At 39.2% G+C, this 23,485-nt stretch overlaps 1 pseudogene; it reads right to left on the bottom strand.

Moving 5' to 3' along the window:
• LOC109484904 overlaps nucleotides 1–5,470 on the bottom strand; it is a 94,264-nt pseudogene extending 88,794 nt beyond the window's left edge.
• Nucleotides 5,471–23,485: the final 18,015 nt, after the last annotated feature.

Genomic DNA, 23,485 nt, shown 5'->3' with positions numbered 1-23,485 from the left:
CATCTCTGTGTGGGGGGTGGGGGAATAAATTTTCTACCACCTATGAAACTATGAAATTTATACTATAATATATGAAAAAACTATGACTGATTGATGACTATACAAATTACAATCACTCCAAAGTAATATTGTTTTTCAAGAAATCAAGGAGCAACAGAAATCTGTTCCCAATGTTTGCTATTAATATTATTTCCCCAACTTATTTCAATTTGAGCAAACTTATGTACATATAGATAGACAAACAAATCCATCTGGAATAGCTATTGCAGTGCAAGTATTGTACGTAATTTACAGCAATAAACTATCTATATCTATATTCCATACACTCAAATCATTACTGTGCTAATTATTTTTCTTTGAATGCTAATTTATTTGCCTCTGATTCTAATTTTGGTTCAGTTATTATTACAATATTATAACTTATAGCTCTCCTAAAAATGGAAGCTATTCTCCTTCTTTTAATTGACTTAGAACCAAGCTCGGGGCTTAAAATACGGGTTGCATATGCACTTTTGTGCACCTAAAATTGGAGCCGCGCACCTAATTTTATTATAATTTATATAATACAGGTACCATTGTTAGTTTCTTACCAAACACAAACTATTTATAGGATTTCAGATTCAAGCTATGAAAAGGGACAGAAATTAGGTTTGCAAGATTTTTCTGACTGCATGTACTGTTAGTAGTGTTACCTGTATATACATGTTTTTTTTTTATATACAGTATGTTATATGCACCCAGTGTTCTGGCCAGTGTCCATAATACCACATATTAATAGATTTTGCCACTCATGACGGACAAAATTTTGCCCAATCCGTCATCTTTGGCAAACAAAACCAAGTTTAGTCTAGCAGCAGGCTTTTAGCTAGGATTTTTTTGTTGGGTGTCCATTTTTATGCACAGCAAAGAATAGCGGAGCGCAAGCTTTTTGGGGGGGCCTTCTTGAAATTCATAATGCTCTCAAACATTATTTTCTGCATTTTGAGGTGCAAATTTTGAGCAATTTGAGTTTTTTTTCCTTCAGTAAACCATCATTTTTGTATTTATTTAAGGCTAAAGGGAGGCATGTGTGCATGGCAGGGGTTGGGAGTGGAAAAAATAGGGCATTTTTAGGGTGTCCTACCAAAAAGTAGGGCGTCCAATTTCTTATTATTTTCAAGACAGGGCGTCCAAAAGACACCCTGGACACCCCCTAGCTAAAAGCCTGTCTAGCAGCAAAACTTGCCTGTCAAAATCCAGGAATTATAGCATTTCAGAGGGTCAGGATTTCAATATTTTCCATCCCTCAACATAATGTAACATCTAACAAAATTGAGAGAGAAAAATTTGAAGGCTGGCTAGAACACTGTATGCAGTGCACCTATCCCCAAAAATTAATTTCAAGCCCCACATAAGTAACGATCCCACAACTGTTCCTCTCTTCAGTTCAAATAAAAGCAAATTGGACTCATAACCCAACAAATTTATAGAGAAAACAATATAAAACAGGGAAACCATGTAATGGACACATGTGCTTGTCCAATTTCAAACATGTGTTTTCAATATACGATAACCTAAGCAGAACACTTACACAGGACAAAATTTTAAACAATATCCTATTGTCCATAACAAAAAACCTTGCTATCAGTCTGCTTACATGTACATGTACTACAGCAACTTGAATTTTTTTTGTCTTTCAGTGAAAGTCATTCCCTAGTGTATAGCTATTCAGTTGGTATCTCATTATCATAACAAAAACATAGCCATGCAGACACAAACAGCATGATTTGTGTAATGCCAGAGCCTTCTTCCTGAGCCACATTCAGATTAGTCTCAAACAAATCTGGCCTTTTCAAAAAAGTTAGAAAAAAATTGCATCCTTAGGCCACACCAATTTAATTTGTTGGTTCTCGGATTCGCCTCTTCATTTTTGTCTGATTTGCAAAAAAAAAAAAGATTCTGGTTCTGAGTCAACTAAAAAATGCTCATATTTTGCCCCCAGCTCTTACAGTTTTTCCATCTATCAATGCAGTGGTTTCATTTGAAGTTCAAATTTCATTGCCCAGCCTTTTGTGTTGACTTCATGGCTCCTATCGAAGCATTTGGGGCTATGATAGGATGCCTAGACCTGTTTTTATTTTTTTATTTTTTTCGCCCTGTCGCTTCATATTTTTTCTGAAAAAATCAGAGAAGCAACAAATTAAATTGGTGTGGCCTTAGCAATCTTCTGATAACCAATCTAAAACCTACCCACCTAAATAATGGAACAGCCCGATGTTTTGTCTACATAATCAATTAGCCAAAATACATCTGCCTTTAATTAAAGTACTCCTAGACTGTAGAATGTATAGAAAGAAAGGCTTCAAGTGAGGAAACAAAACAACATAATCTCATAAGAAACGACAGCAAATCCAGACATCAATGTTCTAACAAAAAGGCATTAGCGACATACGGACAGGCCAAAAATATAGAGTTACAGTTATCTCCAAATGGTAAATCCTAGTACGTAAATCCAACCTATGTAAAAAGGCCAACTGTAAATTGCTTTCACACATTCTACATTGTACCAATTCTTGACAGATGGCCTTTCGCTGGGAAGTCTAGTAACACTAACAGGATGTGTAAACAATGCGCACTATGGAACTGGTATGGTATACTATAAGCGCATGTCCGTACGTACTTCCACTAGCAAGCCTTAGCTTAGGCCTAGGAAAAAAATGTTGTGTTTTTGGGGGGCCTACCACTGGCAAGGGACATAAAATTTTTGACCTGACATAGAATCATTTTTCAACATGCTGTCTGTGTGTTTCAATAGAAAGAGATTTAAATGTTTAAATCAGTTTACTTCATTGTGTAGTAAACATTGTACTTCTTTGTTTAGTTTACCGATATACATGTGCCAATACGATGTGTATCTGTATAATCAAAATATGATGTTGAAAATTCCACTGTCCTGTTTTCTGTTTTATAAATTATATTGTTAAACTGTATTATCAGATCACTTTGGGAAGAATGTAAAAAAAATCCTTACCTACCGAATAGTGGTACCAACAAGTTTTTTCAGGGTCGTTTTCAGCAACACAACGTTACTTACCTTCGCCAGAAGGTTATGTTTTTTGGTAACGTTTGTGTTCAATATACGTACTAAAACTACTATGCAATTGTATGTATATCATATGGTTCAGTAAGATAACTCAAGAAGCTATATCACTATCAGTATATGGATGGATTGTCATAAAAATTGGTAGGTGGGTAGGTCTTGATGAGACCTCAAAATGATTACACTTTGGGCCCCCTGGCAGCTTGCAATGGTGCTGCAACGGAACTCTTGTTTGACTATGCCTTAGTTAGTTGGAGCTGCATGTTTGGATTCTCTTGCTCAGGACAGTAAGTTCTCCTGAACAGGAAGGGTAACAGAGAACAGGAAGTCTTGCTCGGAGAGATGGAGACATAGTCTAAGCAAATGTGTCAGTTAAGTCAACATTCACTAAGCCTGATCTTGTGTCAGTTACAAGAGATACGTGTACGTACTTGTCCTACCAAGCGCATATAGTCTAACCATGTTCTAGCAGGGCTCGAAATACTGGGTGCATGTGCACCTTAGTGCACCCAAATTTGGAGCTGTGCACCCAATTTTTTTTTCTGTGGGTGCACCAGTGCACCCAAATATTTTCGTAGGTTTATGTATGTAAAGATGCTGAATGTATAGTAGTATACAGCATATTCTAATATCTAAGGGTCAAAAAAATAATGAAATCATTGTTATATTACATTTATTTAGAAATTAAACATAACTAGTTTTTGCTGACATTCTCAGGGGTCGAAATAGATTTTGGGGCCAACTTGCACTGGTGCAAATGAAAAGAAAAATACTTGCACCGGAAGAAAAATAGTTGCACCCTCCAAAAATACAGAAGTGATGGGAAACATCCGCTGGCAGCGACGTAGATAGTAACCTTCTGTTACTTACAAAAAATGAAGAAAAACTTCATGGATTCTGGTTTTGTTCCTTTCCACTCCAGTTCTTTATTAATTAATATTATTGGGTAATTCTACAGGTAGTAATAGTGGATAAAGCAAACTTGCACCATGGTGCAAGCAGGCAAAAAATTAGTTGCACGACACCAAATTTACTTGCACCAAGTTGCACACAGAGGGTTATTTCGACCCCTGCATTCTACTTATATGGTGCACCCAAAATATTTTTTGTGCACCTAATAATTTAGGTTGGGTGCACCAGTGCACCTATTACCCAAAATGAATTTCGAGCCCTGATGCTCTAGTAAAATTTTACTTTTCTATAAAGTATATCATATGGTACAAATATCTGTGTGTTCCAAGCTCACGAAATAGAGAAGGTACTGAGTTGACAAAAATGAAATAAGAAATGCGGTTTTTGCCACAGACAAATTATAGGAACATAAACCCAAAAAAAGTAGCGGTGATCTAGCAATGTCCTTATCATGTCTGCCATTTCCTGTATGCTTCCTGAGGTAAATTTTACAAATGCGAAAGTTAAAAGTCTGTACTACGTAAGCACAAACCATTGTTAATGTTATGCCTTATGGTTTTAAGTAAATGAATTATGCTTATTATATATATCTCCATGCAGGCTGAATTAGATAGCACTGTCAAACACAGACAGAAGGCCTCCAAAAGTAAACCTACGACTTCCATGTCCTTGTATACGTTGCTTATCGCAGACTTAGTCCCAACATTCCAACTGAGCACTATATGGTGCCCCCCCTCCCCCACTTCCAACGTAGTGTACCCTACACAAACTCCGGTACTTCTTGTACAAATTTAACTTCTATTTACCCCCAAATTACACAGACTATACTAAGCGGGACGATGGATAAAAATAACACCGTAAACAGACGACTACCTCACCGTAGTTAGGAAGAACGGGGACGGGAATTTTCCTACTCGCGAGCCGACTGTTGTAAAATTTTGAGGCGCCGCCAGAAGCAACAAGTTTTGAATCAGAGTCTGTTCAAATTTTTTGCCCACATCCGCTCTTGTCCAAGATTTCCTAGACACATTCCGACCCACATGTCTTGTAGCGGGCCCACGTAACTAGCAAGGTATGCTCTTTCTGTACTGTATAGAGCTTCGCATCGAGAGCTAACGCGAAAGTCAAGTGGAAATCGCAGTCTTACCGTAGACAGTTCCAGGTTTGGCCAGCCGTGAGACCAAACACAGCCCCCGTATTGTTGACTTCTATGCCCTTGGGGTCAGCTGCCAGCTACAGTTCAGAACTAGTTCAAAACTTGCCGTCGTGTGCGGCCTTTTCTTACCTTTCTGGGGGACTAAAAGCGTCGTCTCGTGGTGGTACTGGAACTATACGACCGTCCGGTGGGAGGTAAAACAAAGGGACTAACTAGTGGCGAAATAAAAAACTGAAAAGCACGGAGGGACGGCTACAGCGGAAACCCAAGCAGTTCCGCCATTTTGGACGATGACGTCACGCATATTTGGGCAAATGAGGCAGACGAATTTTTTTGGCGGGAGTGGGAGAGACGGTAGTCTGGGTGCCAGACTGCTCTTAGGGCTCTAATAGGCCAGTTCCTCGGCCCCCTGGGCCAACATATCTTCAAGGAAATCATACCAAAAGACCCCCTTAGTTAGGCATTGATCCAGACACGCTGGCTAGTAAAAATTTCAATGAAGGCATATTGGATCTGGAACAGAGGAACTAGCCTGACAACAGTGACTGGCATCGAGGCTATCACACAGGGGAATCACACTCGAGAGGTTCCCGTATATGAGTCATAACTAGAGTTCCACTATCTCATACCTCCGTCAAATGACCGTTAATCGTAACGACTGACGAATGATAAATGCTTCTTATTGATTATTCAAACCAAATAAGATCCTCATGTGCGTCCACTCTGTCAGTTGATCATATTGTCAATTCGTGGCCCTAGCATACCGAAAAGCAAGATATGTCAAAAGCGGAAGTACCGTAACAAGTCGGCAGGGGGCCTCAAAGTCTAGACCTACCAACATACCAAATATCGAGACAATCCAGCTAGACGTTACAGTCACAGAGAGAAAATCTGAGAAAGAGAGAGAGAGAGAGAGAGGGAGATCAGAGATAGAGAGGGAGAGGGAAGGAGAGAGAGAAAGCTTAGCGAGAGGGGAGAGAGAGAGAGAGAGAGAAAACTTATAAAGAGAGAAAGAGACGGACGCACACGTAACTTACCGAAAACGTAACTTTCCATTGGCGAAGGTAATAAAAAAAATTATTCTTGATATTCATAACAAATCGATATCATCCGATAAAGGTGGGAAAACAGGTAAGTCCAAACCGTGTCTTTTACAAACCTCATTTCTAACGATAACTTATTTATTTCTTACACATAATTCTAAAAATAATTTCGTTATTGAAGCAAATAGTCAAACATGACTGTTTCAGTTGGGCAAAAGTCCAAACATGCCTTTTATTATTTTTCCAGGTCGACAACTAATGTAGTGTAGCCAGTAACCTCAAAGCATATGCATGTGCTCATATTGGAAGCTATAAATAAGGTAGTAGAGTATACTGAACATCAGTTACATATTTTGACACACTCTGCCAAGTACTGGTAATTATCCAATCATATGTTAATGAATAATACAAAGCACACAAGCTAAAATTGCATACTAGTATTTGAAAATTCAACTACTCGCTTTTTTCTGTTATAACGTTACTTCTAGAAATAAAGGAACAAATACCTTTCGTTTCTTTATTTCTGGAAAGTCTGTCTAGAAATATGAATTTGTCTACAGAATAGAAAAAAATAGTTACAACAAGTCAGTATTTTGTATTTCTTTGTTGCACAATACTAGTATACGTTCTTTTATAAAATGGCATTCTACTACAATTTCTAGCCAAAATACATGTACAATATTTGTCATAATTATTATTCCCGTGGAGTGCGGATATGTCTTTTATTTTCAATATGTAATTTGTGGATTTGGGTTAAAAACTTGCCACTTCAAGCTAGGTTCGATGGTCCACCACACACACACAGCTGTAACAACATAACATGTAGCAGTTCCAAGGTGACTCAACCTTCAAGTGTATATACGTACTTAAAAGCGGAAACGTCGGATGACGAGTCAGAGAGGCTAGAACAACACCTTTGTGAGGGTCTGCATGGGGAAGGGGGGATCTTGGAAAATTCAGGCAGGCCAGCAACGTAAAGACGAGTCTTCTTTGAGATATTCTTTTGTATTCATGTGTCAGACTAAACTAATATGCGGACCTTAAATGATATTTTGTGTAATCTGAAGTTCGTACGCGAAACGAAACGACTCGGTATACGAAATAACGTACCACGAGGGACAAAAGCGACCAATCGCGAACTAATTTGCAATTGTGAATATAAAGAGGATGAGACTACGTCTCATCATCAGGCCTTTTTTCTACCTCCATGGTCTCATAGAACAGGCATGCAGTCCCTCCTGTGTGTGGGTGGGCGGCAGGTGACAGAACTGTGACGTCACCTGTTGTGACTGGGCTGTGACATGGCCACTTCCTATCTGGGAATTCTGGGCAGATACTTTATTGACACAACAAAAGTACAAAACAAAACAAAACAAAAGTGCATGTAGATACACAGACAAATACGTGGGTACAACGAAATTAACCTACGTACAAAACAATAGATGATTCAACTAATACTACTTGTTCTAAGGTTTAAACATTCTTTAATATATTTACCTAAACAAATACGTGGGTACAACGAAATTAACCTACGTACAAAACAATAGATGATTCAACTAATACTACTTGTTCTAAGGTCTAAACATTCTTTGATATATTTACCTATTTGTACACAGTGAGGGTTATTACCTTCTAGGATGAACTTAAATTTATCATATCAAATTCTGTTGAGCAAGCGGAGACAAGGTTGAACAGCTTTGTGCGTTTATCGTTATATAGTGTACAATTCAAAATAAAATGTTGTTCGTCTTCAATATCATAGGGACAGAATGGACAAAACCTCTGGTCGCGGGGGATTTTTTTATATCTTCCTAATTCTATATTAAATTTAACACTATTAGGTTTGGCGATCGAAGGCTGTAATACACGAAAAATGACTCATAAAAGTTCTTTCCCACATTTCAATCTCCCAAATTCTTCTGCAAAAGAGTGTCACTACATGGAGATAGAAGTAGCCTGGGTGTCACGAATCGGATGGCACCCAGGCTAGAAAAAAATCGTCTGGGAACGGTGATTTTTTTTCTGGGTTGCCGTTACAAATCGGATGACACCTAGGCTATGTCACAGGGTTTTTCCTCCCAAACATACATAACAAAAAAAAAAAAAAACGGCTCAAATTCGAAAGATTTAAAGACTCTTAATTAAAGACGACATAAATGAATTTAAAAGAATAAAATAATTTCCGTCAAGTGGGTAATAACAACAAATATTAATTCAGAAATCTAAAACAGAATAATATCGTAAAGATAACTTGAAAATTATATGATTAGATTGTACTCGCAATTGCTTTTTTAATAACCGTGTAATAGTAATAGTATTGTATATGTGTAACATTACAGTGACTTTTGCCCACTCGGATTTCAAGGGATGGGCAGGTGTTGTTTTTGGGTGCATTCGTAACGGTTTTCAGTGATAAAAACAAACAAACAAACAAGCAAACAAACAAAGAAACAAACAAACACCCCTCACAAATACACGGTTCAGTATGCTTCTAATATCCAAAGGGTAACGTTTGTAGTAGCAGGTATGTATAACGTATTCTTTGTACATACACGGATAAAAGCACACCATGCTTTGTACTGATGGAATTTCTCGCTAGAAGTCGCTTTTGAACGGCACAGCAAAGCGCACTTCTACTCTAGTCTGATTCCAATGGACTCTGACAATGTATGTTGGTGGGTTGAGACGCTGAGTAGTTCATTCACTGGGTCCTTGACCTTAAAACAGAAACAGGGCGATGCACAAAATAAGATTGCCCTTCCTCGGTAAACCGTGACGAACACTGAACATTTGTGTCCGCATCTGATAAACTCCAGTTGATACAAAATGCAAGCGAACATTTTTTTTTTATGACCAGATACCAATACCATGGACTTAAGTGTGATATCCATGCATATGTCTCGTGTCACGGGCTGGTAAAGATCTCGACACAGAACGTCGTGAATTCGAATGTGTTTTGCGCTGGAAGCCTATAAGGCCATGTTGATTTGATTATATGGATGACATCCGCGCGCGCATGAATTTAAGTCTGTTTCCAAAAAAAAAAGTTTTCGACCACACTGCTACTCGTACAAAATTAGCGAATATATGTCGTATGGTGCAAAAAAAAGTATTGGAAAACGATACTGATGTCACAGAATGCCGAAATCAATTCAGGAAAAGAAGAAAATATGAAGAAATAAAAATGAATAGTCTATTATTATCGCCCTACCATTCTCTATGTGTGTAGCCATTTGTTCAACCTTTTTAACCAAGTAGATTTGATAATGAAGGAAATTTTTTTTTGCAATACTTTTTTTTTTCATTCGCACACTCGCATCAGTTTTGGGGTTCCCAGAGGATGTCATCCATATAATCAAATCAACATGGCCTAACGTTACTACTTAAACGTACCAACATACTAATCTCCAAGCAGATCCCTATCGGTGGCAAAAAAGACAGTATCAAATTGGCCAGGCAGTATCCATTAGCCAGAGAAGCTCCGCGGCCACCGACGGGTGGGGATCAGAACAAAAAAAAAACGGCCATATATAAAAAGGCAACGATCATTCCCCACAACCTCTGCTTGGAGAGTACCAACATACAAATGAGTTAGATTTGTTTTCGTCAATGGGCAAATTGAAGTTTAAAGGCACCGAAAGCGATTTCAGGGCAATGGAATTTTAAAAACTTTTCAAAGTCAATTTTCTGTTCATTGTTTTCAATGTAATAAGTTGAATCAACCCTATCCACAGCATACTGTTATCTGTAAGGCAAAAATGTGATGTCGCTGACGGAAAACGGTTGCTTGTTTCGTATATCGTTGGGTGGTTCTAGGTATTTATTGGTGGTACCAAACTGATAATACTAGTAAATAAATAGACTCTTTCTGGGCTATTTCAAACGCTTAAAAGTATGAAATGTTGTCGAAAACGTGCTAAGAGATGACAGTAAATGTCTATATCAGCAAGTTTTCTTAGCCAGAATTTTTGTTTGTTTGCTTGTTTTGCTGCACTTAAATTGAATGAATGTCTTTATTTCAGGTATTTCACCCATGCATAGAAAACAACGGAACAAACATAGAAACACAAACTATACATACAGCATCTTATATACATTTTTTAAAGAAAGAATTTCTGTACTGACAATCTGACCTCAGAATTATTATGTATTATGCTGTTGTCGGTGATAAGTTAGCGTATTAATAAAGGAGTAGCATTTTTTGCGTCTGGCATCAAATGTGTCAGTAGTTTGCATTGGATGTATTTAAAGTTATTACTGTTGAGGCTATGGTATAAACATCATTGCCATAACATAAATGTTTCTGTATACGTCAATGTTTTATTTTTATTCCGAGGAAAGTTATCAATGCCGTATCCACCTCTATATATGTTTTTTGGTTTTTCTCTTAATGCCGACGATCATGATAATGATCATACTGGCATACCCATTTTCACCTGAGTGAAGTGGGAATGTCGTATAAAGTGCCTTTCCCAAGGGCACAAGATTAGTGACATCGCAGTGGCAGGATTCGAACCCGGGACCTCTTGGTTCTTAGCCGAATGCTCCGTCGTTACGCCACACGACCCTACTATATTTTCCTCGTTCAATGTACCGTAGTTGCTTGCCAAATTAAAGACGTAAACATAACTAGAAAAGTAACATTTGCAAGGCAACTGCAAAATGTTTACCTTCGGATATGGTCTGCTCTGTTAATTCTTACTCAAACACATTCACATACATGTTTATATGGTGACAGGAGTCTAAATGCCTACTAGGAAATTGCAACATCATGTAACCAAACACCAGTTACTATGGTGACACACGTCAACAAATGAGGCCATTGTCCAGGTCAGAGGTCACAGGTTGGAGAAGAAGAGGAAGAGGAAGAGACTGAGCCAAAACAATATGTTTTCCTTCGGTAAACATAAAAAATTCCAGAACTCTAAAATATTTGCCACACAATCGCATGTATCCCTTCACTCGGCAAGATGGCTGAGGGACTCAGGCAGCCAACTGTATTCTCAAGTTTACGGTTGACCTGTAGGCATTTCAATAAGCGCTGAGGATAATAAAAAGCTGTTAGTGAAGAATGACGCTTAACAAGTAGCAATCGTGAAGTGCAATTTGCAGGACTGTGTAGTAGATTTGACGATGTATTCGCCCGTCGGGCTTTAGTCTAATACTCAATAAGTCCGGTGTTCCGAAGGTCTCGCGATCCCTTTCAATCAAAGCGAGAAGCGAGCGTCAATTTATTTTCCTGTCTGGGTACGAGACGTTACCGGTAAGACATTCTACTAGCCCAAAGCTAAAACATGGCGTCTGCACGCAACTTCGCTGGAATTTTCCTTGATTTCAATTCGCCAAACTTAAAGACCCTAAAGCAATTTAAGTGGAGTAAAATTGGATTTTCAAGGTCAATATTCCTGTCATTTCTTTTTAATGCAGACAGTTGAATTAACCCTACATGTATATCCCATAGGATACTAATATCTAAGAAGCACAAATGGTATTTTGCTGACGGAAAACGGTTGCTTCTTTCGTATCCTAGTCTGGTCCTAGCTATTTAATGGTGGCACCAAAAATATAAAGACTGCTCATGTATACGTATGACAAAATGACGAAAATGTGTGTGAAGAAATTTATTTTGCTGCATTGAAATTGCATTGACAGGTTGACGAAAATATGATAAGAAGTTTATTTTTCTGCCTTAAAGTTGCATTGTATGTTGCTTCTTTTGCATCCTCGTCTGGTTCTATGTACATGTATTTAATGGTGGCACCAAAAATTAGGAGACTCCTCACGTATGCCAGGATGATGAAAATATGATAAGAAGTTTATTTTGCTGCCTTGAAATTGTATTGTATGTTTGCTTCTTTCGTATCCTAGTATGGTTTTATCTATTTAATGGTGGCACCAAAAATAAAAAAAAATAAAGGGACTCCTCACGTATGACAGGTTGACGAAAACGTGTGTGAAGAAATGTATGTTGCTACCTTAAAAATTGCATTGTATGTTGCTTCTTTCGTATCCTAGTATGGTTTTATCTATTTAATGGTGGCACCAAAACTAAATGGACTCCTCACGTATGACAGGATGACGAAAATATATGATAAGAAATTTATTTTTCTGCCTTGAAATTGCATTGTATGTTGCTTCTTTCGTATCCTAGTCTGGTTCTAGCTATTTAATGGTGGCACCAAAAATAAATGGACTCCTCACGTATGACAGGATGACGAAAACGTGTGTGAAGAAATTTATTTTGCTACCTTAAAAATTGCATTGTATGTTGCTTCTTTCGTATCCTAGTATGGTTTTATCTATTTAATGGTGGCACCAAAAATAAATAAAAAAATAAATGGACTCCTCACGTATGACAGGATGACGAAAACGTGTGTGAAGAAATCTATTTTGCTACCTTAAAAATTGCATTGTATGTTGCTTCTTTCGTATCCTAGTCTGGTTCTAGCTATTTAATGGTGGCACCAAAAATAAAGGCACTCCTCACGTATGACAGGATGACGAAAATATGATAAGAAATTTATTTTTTTCTGCCTTGAAATTACATTGTATGTTGCTTCTTTCGTATCCTAGTCTGGTCCTATCTATTTAATGGTGGTACCAAAAAATAAAGAGACACCACACGTATGACAGGATGACGAAAATATGTGTGAAGAAATTTATTTTTCTACCTTGAAATTGCATTGTATGTTGCTTCTTTCGTATCCTAGTCTGGTTCTATCTATTTAATGGTGGCCCCCAAAAAATAAAGGCACTACTCACGTATGACAGGATGACTAAAATATGATAAGAATGTTTATTTTTTCTGTCTTAAAGTTGCATTGTATGTTGCTTCTTTCGTATCCTAGTCTGGTTCTATCTATTTAATGGTGGCACCAAAAATAAAGGTACTACTCACGTATGACAGGATGACTAAAATATGATAAGAATGTTTATTTTTTCTGTCTTAAAGTTGCATTGTATGTTGCTTCTTTCGTATCCTAGTCTGGTTCTATCTATTTAATGGTGGCACCAAAAATAAAGGGAATCCTCACGTATGAAAAGATGACGAAAATGTGTGGTAAGAAATCTATTTTGCTGACTTGAAATTGCATTGTATGTTGCTTCTTTCGCACCCGAGTCTGGTTTTCAATGGTGGCACCAAAAATAAAGGCACTCCTCACGTATGACAGGATGACTAAAATATGATTTATTTTCCTGCCTTAAAGTTGCATTGTATGTTGCTTCTTTCGTATCCTAGTCTGGTTCTATCTATTTAATGGTGACACCAAAAAATAAAGGTACTTCTCACGTATGACAGGATGATGAAAATGTGTGTGAAGAAATTTATTTTTCTGCCTTGAAATTGCATTGTTCTTTCGTATCCTAGTCTGGTTCTATCTATTTAATGGTGGCACCAAAAATAAATAATAAAAAAATTAAAGGGACTCCTCACGTATGACAGGATGACGAAAATATGATAAGAAATTTATTTTTTCTGCCTTGAAATTACATTGTATGTTGCTTCTTTCGTATTCTAGTCTGGTTCTATCTATTTAATGGTGGCACCAAAAAATAAAGGCACTCCTCACGTATGACAGGATGACGAAAATATGATAAGAAATTTATTTTTACTGCCTTGAAATTACATTGTATGTTGCTTCTTTCGTATCCTAGTCTGGTTTTATCTATTTAATGGTGGCACCAAAAATAAATTTTAAAGAAATTAAAGGGACTCCTCACGTATGACAGGTTGACGAAAATGTGTGTGAAGAAATTTATTTTCCTGCCTTGAAAATGTATGTCTTTAAAAGATTTACCAGCATGCAAACCTCCAAGGGAGAGCTCGCGTCGCATCGACCCCTTTTACCGTGAGAAAAAGCAAAGTTTCCTACAGCGTACCCTAGGGTCTGGGTAGGTATTGAAACAACCGGTTTGAATTATGGCATTGTCAAAAAAGACATCAAAGATACGACACAGTTTTACCCTGGAAGGGCTATACTAAAGGCAGACTGTAACCTGTAGGGACAGGTTTACTGGATACTGGCACGCATAACCTCCATCGAGGGAGGAGATTCCGTGCTTTTCTAGAATTTCGGGATTCCGGAGGTTCGGAATTTTCATCGATGGGTAATCCTACGTCTGTGCGCCTTGATTGCGCTTGGTGACGCCTGAGGGAAAAGAGTAAGGCTTCGCTAACACCGCGGAAGGAAAGCCGGTAAATCAGGAGACATCCGCCGGGGAAACTAAGCAATTCTACGCCGCAGTTTGTGGGTGTAATCCACGGGATTTTACAGACAAATGAGTTAAAGAATTTCTGACTATAGATGTTTGGCTGGAAACAGCAAGTTAGCAAATTACATTACATGGAGATGAAGAAAATCGGCCGTTTACGTATACGACAGGAGTGGCAAGATTTTTAGACAAATGGGCAAATAAAGAATAATCGTAGTACCGTGGAAAGAGTTAACGTTCCCTGGATCTCACAAACAAACAAACAAACAAATCAACACCGTGCACACACACACACAACTTAGTACACACACACACATACACACACACACACACACACACACACACAAACATACACACACACACACACACACACACACACACACACACACACACACACACACACACACACATGTCACTCTTATGTCTTTTCCGCGCGACTTTACATGTTTCATCAAATCATACAGCCCTCTTAACTTAAGACCACCTTTGATTTGATAAATGGCCTTCGGGACGACTTGCAATTGTGACACACAAACTTTTCCAAGCCCATTTTGTTTTAGTTTTGGAGTTCGCCTGCACGCTAGTGTTGATCCTGTACAAATTGAGGTCTTACCTAAAGCCAAAAGTCAATTTCGCTATTACAATACACCCTTGTTTTGTATATATCATATATAAACCACTCACGGACGAGATACTAGACTTTGATGTGCATGGCCTGAAACGAACCCTATATTGTTTAGGCCACACCGCCTTAATTTTATGGATGACATCCTCTGAAGACCCCCAAACTAGTGCGCGCGGGCGAAGAAAAAAAATTGTGGCCAAAATTAAAAATGCTACTAAACCACAGGAATACAAAGTTGGTTTTGTAAATTTGCGGAAGTACACAGCGACGTGCGACATATGTATGACACATGCTGGCTGTTTGCGGAATTTATGAATCGGCACTGCATGTCTATGTACTGAGTTCTTGAGTCGTGGAGCTTCAGTAGCCTGAGTGACCTCCTCCAGAGTTATTATTCTTTATATTCCAACATGTAATCACAAGACGTAGACACTCAAGTTTGTTCAACTTATATTAATGCCGTCACCAACACAGGGGAGTCCCGGGACAATACAATACTCATTTTCACCTCAGCGAAGTGAGGAAAGTCGTGTAAAGTGCCTTTTCCAAGGGCACAAGATCGGTGGCATGTCAGGACTCGAACCCAGGACCTCTTGGTTCCGAGTCGAGCGCTCTGCCGTTACGCCACACGACCCCACGACCTCCTCCAGAGTTACCACCGGATCTGTATTGTCGCTAACTAGTCTACCATGGACTACGCAGACCTACAGCCAGGCCAGAGCCTCGGAGGACGTTATTTTTATTTTCAATCTTTTATTTTTTTGAGAACAGGCGAAAATCAATGCGCGCGCGGATGTCGGTCTGGCCTTACAAGTTCTAATGTGCATGGCCTGAGACGAACCCTGTATTGTTTACATGCAAAACGACGGCGATAACTCTGTCATCGTGAAATCTGGATCCAGACGACCTTTAATAAGATATCGGAAGATTTGTTTTACGTAGGTAACGGTCCTGTCGTTGCATGGAATATGTTGTGTCGTTAGTTTTTTTATGAGGCTTAGGCCACACCGACTTAATCTTATGGATGACATCCGTGCACCCATTGATTTTTCGCCTGTTCTCAAAAAAAAAAAAGATCACGTCCACCAATTTTAGGCTCTGGCCTGGGTCTAGGCCTGGTGGCTAGCGACAATACGAAGCCTGGCACGATGGCTACCGATGCCCCACGACTCAAGAACTAGGTACATACGTACAGTACCGATTCATAAATTGCGCAAAAAGCTAGCATGCATGTGCCGGCTTGTCGTATACGTCGCTAAGTACTGCCGCAAATTCACAATACCAGCTTTGTATTCCTGTGGTTTGTAGCATTTTTATTTTTGGCCGGAATTTTTTTTTTTTTTCATTTGCCCGAGCGCACTAGTTTGGGGGTCTTCAGAGGATGTCATCCATGAAGTTAAGTCGGTGTGGCCTTACTGATATCCAGGGTGCACGACCTTGGAGTTTGCAGATAGGTCTGTAGAACCCAGTGGACGTCATAAATGCTGTATCCACCGGTGATTTTACAGCAGTGAACCCGAGCTTTGAGAACATTCCCTTAAGCCCCAGTGTCACACAGCCGAATATGGCCTCCCGAACACTAGCCGAACTCCTCACAACCATTATGTAAATGTTGTAATTTGAATAGAATAGTCATAGTCACTATGTTATAGATTGTAGATTATACAGTAAAGAGAGAAATATGATCTGTATAGGTTTGTACAAAACCTATTTCCTTACTTCATAAACTTGATCACTGCAGAAAAGCATTCCTAATGCGACTTGACAAACCTTCCATTGAAAAACATATCTGTTCCCTTATCTCTACTATACCTGAAAAGCGAGGAGAAGTTTAATTTAAGTAATGATAGCTAGTTTTATTACCTCCATGAAATGTGTCATGGAGGTTATATTTTCAGTTGCGTTTATCTGTCCGTCCGTCTGTTGGTCAACAAGATAACTCAAGAACGCCTGGATGGATGGGTTTCATACTTGGTGTGTTGGTAGGGTGTGACGAAAACTGGAAATGATGAGATTTTGGTCCCCCTAGTGGCTTCCCTTGGTACTGCAGCGCAACTTCCGGTTTTGATATCTCACGATCTGGACATGCTAGGGTCATGAAATTTTGATGGAAGGTAGCTCTCGTGCTTGGGAAGAAGTCATATGAGTTTGGGCCCCCTAGCGGCTTGTTCTGGAACTGCAGGGCACTTTCTGGTGAAATGTTTAAAAGCCAATAAGTCCAGACAGGAACAACATATTTTCATTATTTTTGGTGTGTAGGTAGCTGAGAGATGTACAGAATTAAATGTAAATTATGCAAATGAGGACTTTATTTGCATAATTAATGAGGAAATTCTATAATTACAGTGTTTTACATTATACTATGTAACCTATGGCAGGCGGAACTTCAACAGATACTAATTATGCAAATGATGACCTAATTTGCATAATTAATGTGAAAATTCTATGATTTCGTAATGGTGAATGATGAGAATGTCATACTTGGGACATCTGTAAGTTAATCAAAAGTTAACATACATCACGATGCATATATCATGACTTTTGTTAATGCAGAGGTCATTTGAACAATTAAAGAAGAAATTTACATTTACATATCAAGATCATATTTCATGGAGGTATGAAATCTCGGAATTCTAGTTTGGAATATATCTTTTCATCATGTTTTGTTTTGACCTGTGCTTAGCCCAGTGTGGCAAAAATGTGCAATAAAGGTCGTCATTCATTCATTCATTCATTATGTTGTCAGGAGTAGGTCGGCTGGTGTTCGGCCAGGTCGGCTACAACTGTTCGGCTGCGCCAACCGAATGTTTCAAAATGTTAAAAACATTCGGAAGGTTCGCCCGTGGTTGAATGGTGGTCGGTTGGTGTTCGGGGGTCAAATTTTACCCATATTTAACTCAAATTTGACTCGATGCGTATAAAATAGCCTACATCTGATCAGTCTTCTCCCCAACTTCAGCTAACTTCGTTTGATTGGTTGGTGGTCGGGAGAGGGTTCTGAATGGGCCTAAGACAGGTGCCTAAGTTTAATAATACAGACAAAGAAAAAAACTGTTCGTGTTTTAACTTCCCAAAACCCACAAATGTTTTTTTAAAAGATGGGACATTACGTCTTCCACGGTTTACAGAGGAGAAGCCAAACCCTTCAGACATAGTTTTCGACATAGTTATAGTACTAGACAGCTACCTTCATCATGTAGACTTTAGTTATTTTATACTCTGTTTCATTGTTCTTTTATGTTTTGTAATTTGCAATTAGCCTCCGGGCACGAATTTGCAATTAACTTCTTCAATAATCCTACCAAGCATATTGCCACCGTGTTTTATCCTGGAGTCACATTTCCAAAGGGGCCCGCCCGGCATGTTCCCGGTGTAGACGCCGAAGCCGGGCGGACGCCGGCTGTCACAGTCACAGTTAGGTTACGGCTTCGTTCCGGCGTATTTTTCTTGTCAGTGCCCTGGGTGACTCGACTTTGATGATGAGGTCACATTTCCAAATCGGGGCCCGGCCGGGCAGTCTTATGGATCATGGAACGAAAAGTTTGATATAAAGGACATAAAGGCACAAACAGGTTGAAAAAAATTAATAAAGAGAACTATTTGCGTATATTATGAATATAAATGGTTGATTTTTCGTTATTCAGAACAGCCCGGCCGGGCTCCGGTTTGGAAATCTGACGTCAGCATAAGTTCGAGTTCAAATCAACTCGGTGCCCGCACGGGGCCCCGTTCGAGTCCCGTCCGACTGTGCCAAAAAAAACCCAGGCTTTTGAATTGTGACCCAGGCATTAGACACATGTGTTGTCAGTTAAAACCCATGAGCCGGAGATAACAAGTTTTGATCTCAATAATCAGTTGCCGAGGTCGAGTGGGATGTACAGGAGAACCATCCATCTATAAATCATCTCATTTAGAGGTTGACTAGTAAGCCAGCAAAGTTCATAGTCACAGGAATGAAGAGATTATAATTGTATTAATAACATGAATCATGATTGTAAGGTTGTACTGGGAAGTGCATTAGGCAGGGCAGGCAGTTGGACCGTTAAATTGATTTGAGACCAGTTTGTAAAACCCCTGTCACACACAGCTGAACATGGCCTCCCGAACACTAGCCGAACTCACCACAACCACCAATGGTTAGGAGTAGGTCGGGAACTAATCTCCAAGCAGTTTTTTGGTGGTGATAAGACAGTATCAAATTAAATGTAGGTTCAATGTAGGGCCCATCACCCTACATTGAACCGCGACGGGGGCCGACGTCGTCTACCAGATACCTTTGACCCAGTGTTAACGTCACACTTCAAAGAAGCCACGTGATAAGCTTCACTGTCGAAAACTCTAGAATTTTTTGTGTTGGACCAAAAGTTTTAACTTTAAACAGTATCAAATTGGCCAGTTTGTAACCATATCCCCACCCAAGATCTGCTTGCAGTCGAAACGTCAAAGGGTATTAACACCTAGTTGTTGTCTGGGCAAAATATTCTTGCCAAGTAGTTTATTGCCTTCACCACCAGGCTCTTGGGTGGGGAAATGGTTACAGACTGGCCAATTTGATACTGTCTTACACCCACCAAAAGATCTGCTTGGAGATTACTCGGGAACAAGGTCGGGTGGTGTTCGGCGAGGTTGGCTATTAGTTCTGTTCGGTTGTGCCAGGCGAAATGTTTCGAATGGTTTAAAACATTCGGGTGTGATTGGCTTATGTTCGGTATGGGCGTGGTTGGCAGTATAACTTGACTCAAATTTAACTCAAATTCGATCCGTGGCGTATGTCTGATCACAGACGGCCAGCGAACTCAATTCCAGCCCTCCTCGATCGGTCGGCCGGTGTTCGAGAGAAAGGCTCTGCTGAATGTGTAAAATTTGTCGGATTGAAAAATTCTGATGCAAAATTTGCAAATTTTCTTAGTTCACCATAGAGCAAAAGAAATGTGGACGAAATTCATGCTATGATAAATTTAAGTTCATCCTAGAAGGCAATAACCCTTACTGTGTCCAAATAGGTAAATATATCAAAGAATGTTTAAACCTTAGAACAAGTAGTATTAGTTGACCCATCTATTGTTCTGTACGGAGGATATTTTCGTTGTACCCATGTTTATTATGGGTTCACCACACCACGAAGTGGTGTGGTGAAACCATATTGCTTTTTCTGGTGTTTCTTCTCCTTCTCCTTCTCCTTCTTCTTCTCCTGCCATTTTTTAAATGGATTCAGCTTCTTCATTTTAGGGCCTAAGGTCCTGAAATTTGGTATGGAGGTACAGTGGGCAAATACCCCTAGGCGTTTTTTAAATTTTTGTGATACAGGCTTTTAGAATGGTTTTATTTGAGTTTTTTGGCTGTGTTATAGCTAATGTATTACTGTGTTAGTGTGCCATGTTTACCACGTTTGGGTATGAGTCATCACAATGGAATGCAGGGCATCAACCAATAGGCATGCAGCTTTCCTCTATACTTCTTGCTGATTGGCTGTTGGGATTTAACTTGATTAACAACTGCACAGTGCATTTCCACCTGCACAGAGCATTTCTTGCTGATTGGCTGTTGGGATTTAACTTGATTAACACCTGCACAGGGCATTTCCATACTGACAGTATGTCTGTATTCAAGTGTTTTGGTAGGTATTTCAAGCTTTCCTGCTCCAGCATTGGAATGCGGGGCATGAACGTTATTTTTATTTTGAAAATCAACAGTTTGCATTATGCAATTAAAAATCCTAACCAATAAAGTAGGGAATAGCTATCCAACTGTTGTTTTAGTCGTATGTTAGTTCATATTATAGTTATATCAATGTAAATCATTGTTTTCCCTTGTGTTTCTCATTCTTTCCCTGCCATGTCGTAAAATGTGGTGAACCCATCGCTGTATTTGCTCCAAAGCAAATATTGGCCTTTCTAGTTTGTATGTATATCTACATGTCTTAGACCTTACGAAAGTCGCTGTACTTTAGTTGTGTCAATAAAGTTCTTCTTCTTCTTTTATTTATTATACGCATGGACGTATGGTAAAATCGCTGCGGTACCAAACTGTTTGGTATGTATTTACGTATTTGTAAAGGAAGCGTAAAGATATAAAATATGTTAACGTCGTATTTAAGCACACTGAAAGGTAACGGAAAGGCGGAACTTGCCTCTCAGTAGCCTTTACGAAGTCGTTAAGTCTACTGAAATATCATCTCACCTTTAATATTTCTTTACATATTGCGGAAAGTTTGCTTTAAATGTCTGTTTTTCGTGCTGTGGGTTGGCTGTGAGGCGGGTTCAAAAGTTTATCTTTCATATTACTATTCTATGTGCCTGCCGCGGTACCCTGGCACTATACTATAGCTGCGGACGGGAACTGAGATGGAAAATCATCAGATCGCCCTCCTGCATAAAGATGATATCTGTGATAACGGGCGAGTTTTATATCGTTGACGACGTGCATTTGCCAGTTTCAACCCACAGTACGGGCATCAATGTTAAAACGCGCTGGGACATTACATGCACATTCACGGACACGTGTTGGGAAGACGTATAGGTTAGGTTTAGATGTTTGAATTGTGATCTGGGTAGTGATGTGTTGTAAGGCCACACCAATTTAATTTCTTAGTCAACGGATTTTTCGAGAAAAATAATGGAGCGGGCGGGCGAAAAAAAATGAAAATAAAAACAGGCATAGGCATCCTATTATGGCCCAAAATGGTACGATAGGAGCCATGAAGTTAACACACCAGTCTGGTTCAAAATTTAAACAATGAATTTTGAACTTTCAATGATACCACTGCATTGAAAGGTGGAATAACTGTAACAACTAGGATGAAAAGGACTGTTTACAATTGTTCAGGGCAAACTATAGGCATTTTGCAGTTGACTGATTTTTTTTTTTTGCAAATCAGAAAAAAATGAAGCGGGCGAATCCGTTAACCAAGAAATTACATTGGTGTGGCCTAAGGCCATGTTGATTTGATTATATGGATGATATCCTATGGGAACACCAAAACTAATGCGAGCGTGCGAATAAAAAAAAAACAATTGGCAAAAAAAGTTGCTTTCATCATGAAATCTACGTGGTCATGAAGGTTGTACAAAGGACACAGAATATGGTATGGCGAATAATCTACTCTTCAAATTCATTTCTTTACAATTTTGTCTTTTTTCGTTTGATTTTGGCATTTACAACATTGGTATCGTTTTGCAGTATTTCCTTTTGCAACTTACGGTATATATTTGCTCATTTTGTAACTGTTATTGTAGTACGATTTACAGTATGGTTGAAAACGTTTTATTTTGGAAACGGCCGAAAATTCATGCGTGCGCGGATGTCATCCATATAATCAAATCAACATGGCATAAACAGAAGGGCGAATGACATACCCTAACAGGTGTAACAAGACTGGCAATGAAAACATACATTGCCATGGCGACGGTGGTTCATGTTAGGGTTATTGTTTGCATGGCACTGCCATCGTTTCATGATTTTGAGCAAGACAGATACAGTGCACTCCTCCCCCGAGTGTATAGTGAACGAGCCCCGGGGTCACAGGAAGTAGGGCCATCCGTGGCAGACAGGTTTTCTGGGTCTTCCCAAGGGTTTCCAGGAAAGTAGGCATAGATGTGGGTCAGGGAAATGCCTGTGGACATTCCATTCCTGTGGACAAAATGCCTGTGCAATTCCTAGAAGTCTTGCGAATTGCACACAATACTGTACCATTAGGCTCCTCCCGGAGACGTCGCCAAAAAGTAATACTAGTGATCGGGTCGTACTTGGAAGGCATATCCAATTCATTTTCAGGGCAGCAAAACTGGATTTTCAAAGTCAATTTTCCAGTCATTCTTTTAATGTAGTAAGTTTAATCAAACCTATCCCATAGCATACTGATATCTGTCAGGCAAAAATGCGATGTCACTGACGGAAAACATGTACAGTTGCTTGTTTTGTATCGAAGACTGGTTCTAGCTATTTGTTTTGTGGCTATTTGAAACGTTCAATAAATGTAAAGGTATACAACAAAACTTACATCAAATTTTGAAACAATGCAGCGTCAGAAACCCTTTGCCATGGCAAGACGAAAAATAATTAGATTATCGCACTAATATGAAATTGTACATCTTAGGAAAAGTCACCAAGTTTCGTGGTTCTAGCGCAAGCCGTTTAAACGTTATGATAAGTTTATTCCAAATTCCTGCCCGAAGGCTCATAGCAAATAGCAAAGATAAAACAACACTGAAACAGGGTACAAAATAACTCCAAAATCTACATGATAACACAAGGTAATTGTCTAAAACTATAGCTATGTATATAACTATGTCTGAAGGGTTTGACTTCTATTTTGTATACCACGGAAGACCTAATGCCCTAGCCTTTCCCAGGCACCGCGGATCGCTGGAAAAATAGTAGAAATTGGCCGAAATAAAGGGATAGTTTACCAGAGAAGATCCAGGGCCATAGAAGCTCCAATTTGCGACCCGTGGGTC

The sequence above is a fragment of the Branchiostoma belcheri genome, unplaced genomic scaffold (genome assembly GCF_001625305.1).
Source record: "Branchiostoma belcheri isolate BF01 breed outbred unplaced genomic scaffold, Haploidv18h27 scaffold71, whole genome shotgun sequence".
NCBI lineage: Eukaryota > Metazoa > Chordata > Leptocardii > Amphioxiformes > Branchiostomatidae > Branchiostoma > Branchiostoma belcheri.
The sequence above is the reverse complement of the archived record's forward strand: the minus strand, read 5'-3'. Positions and strand labels throughout refer to the sequence as shown.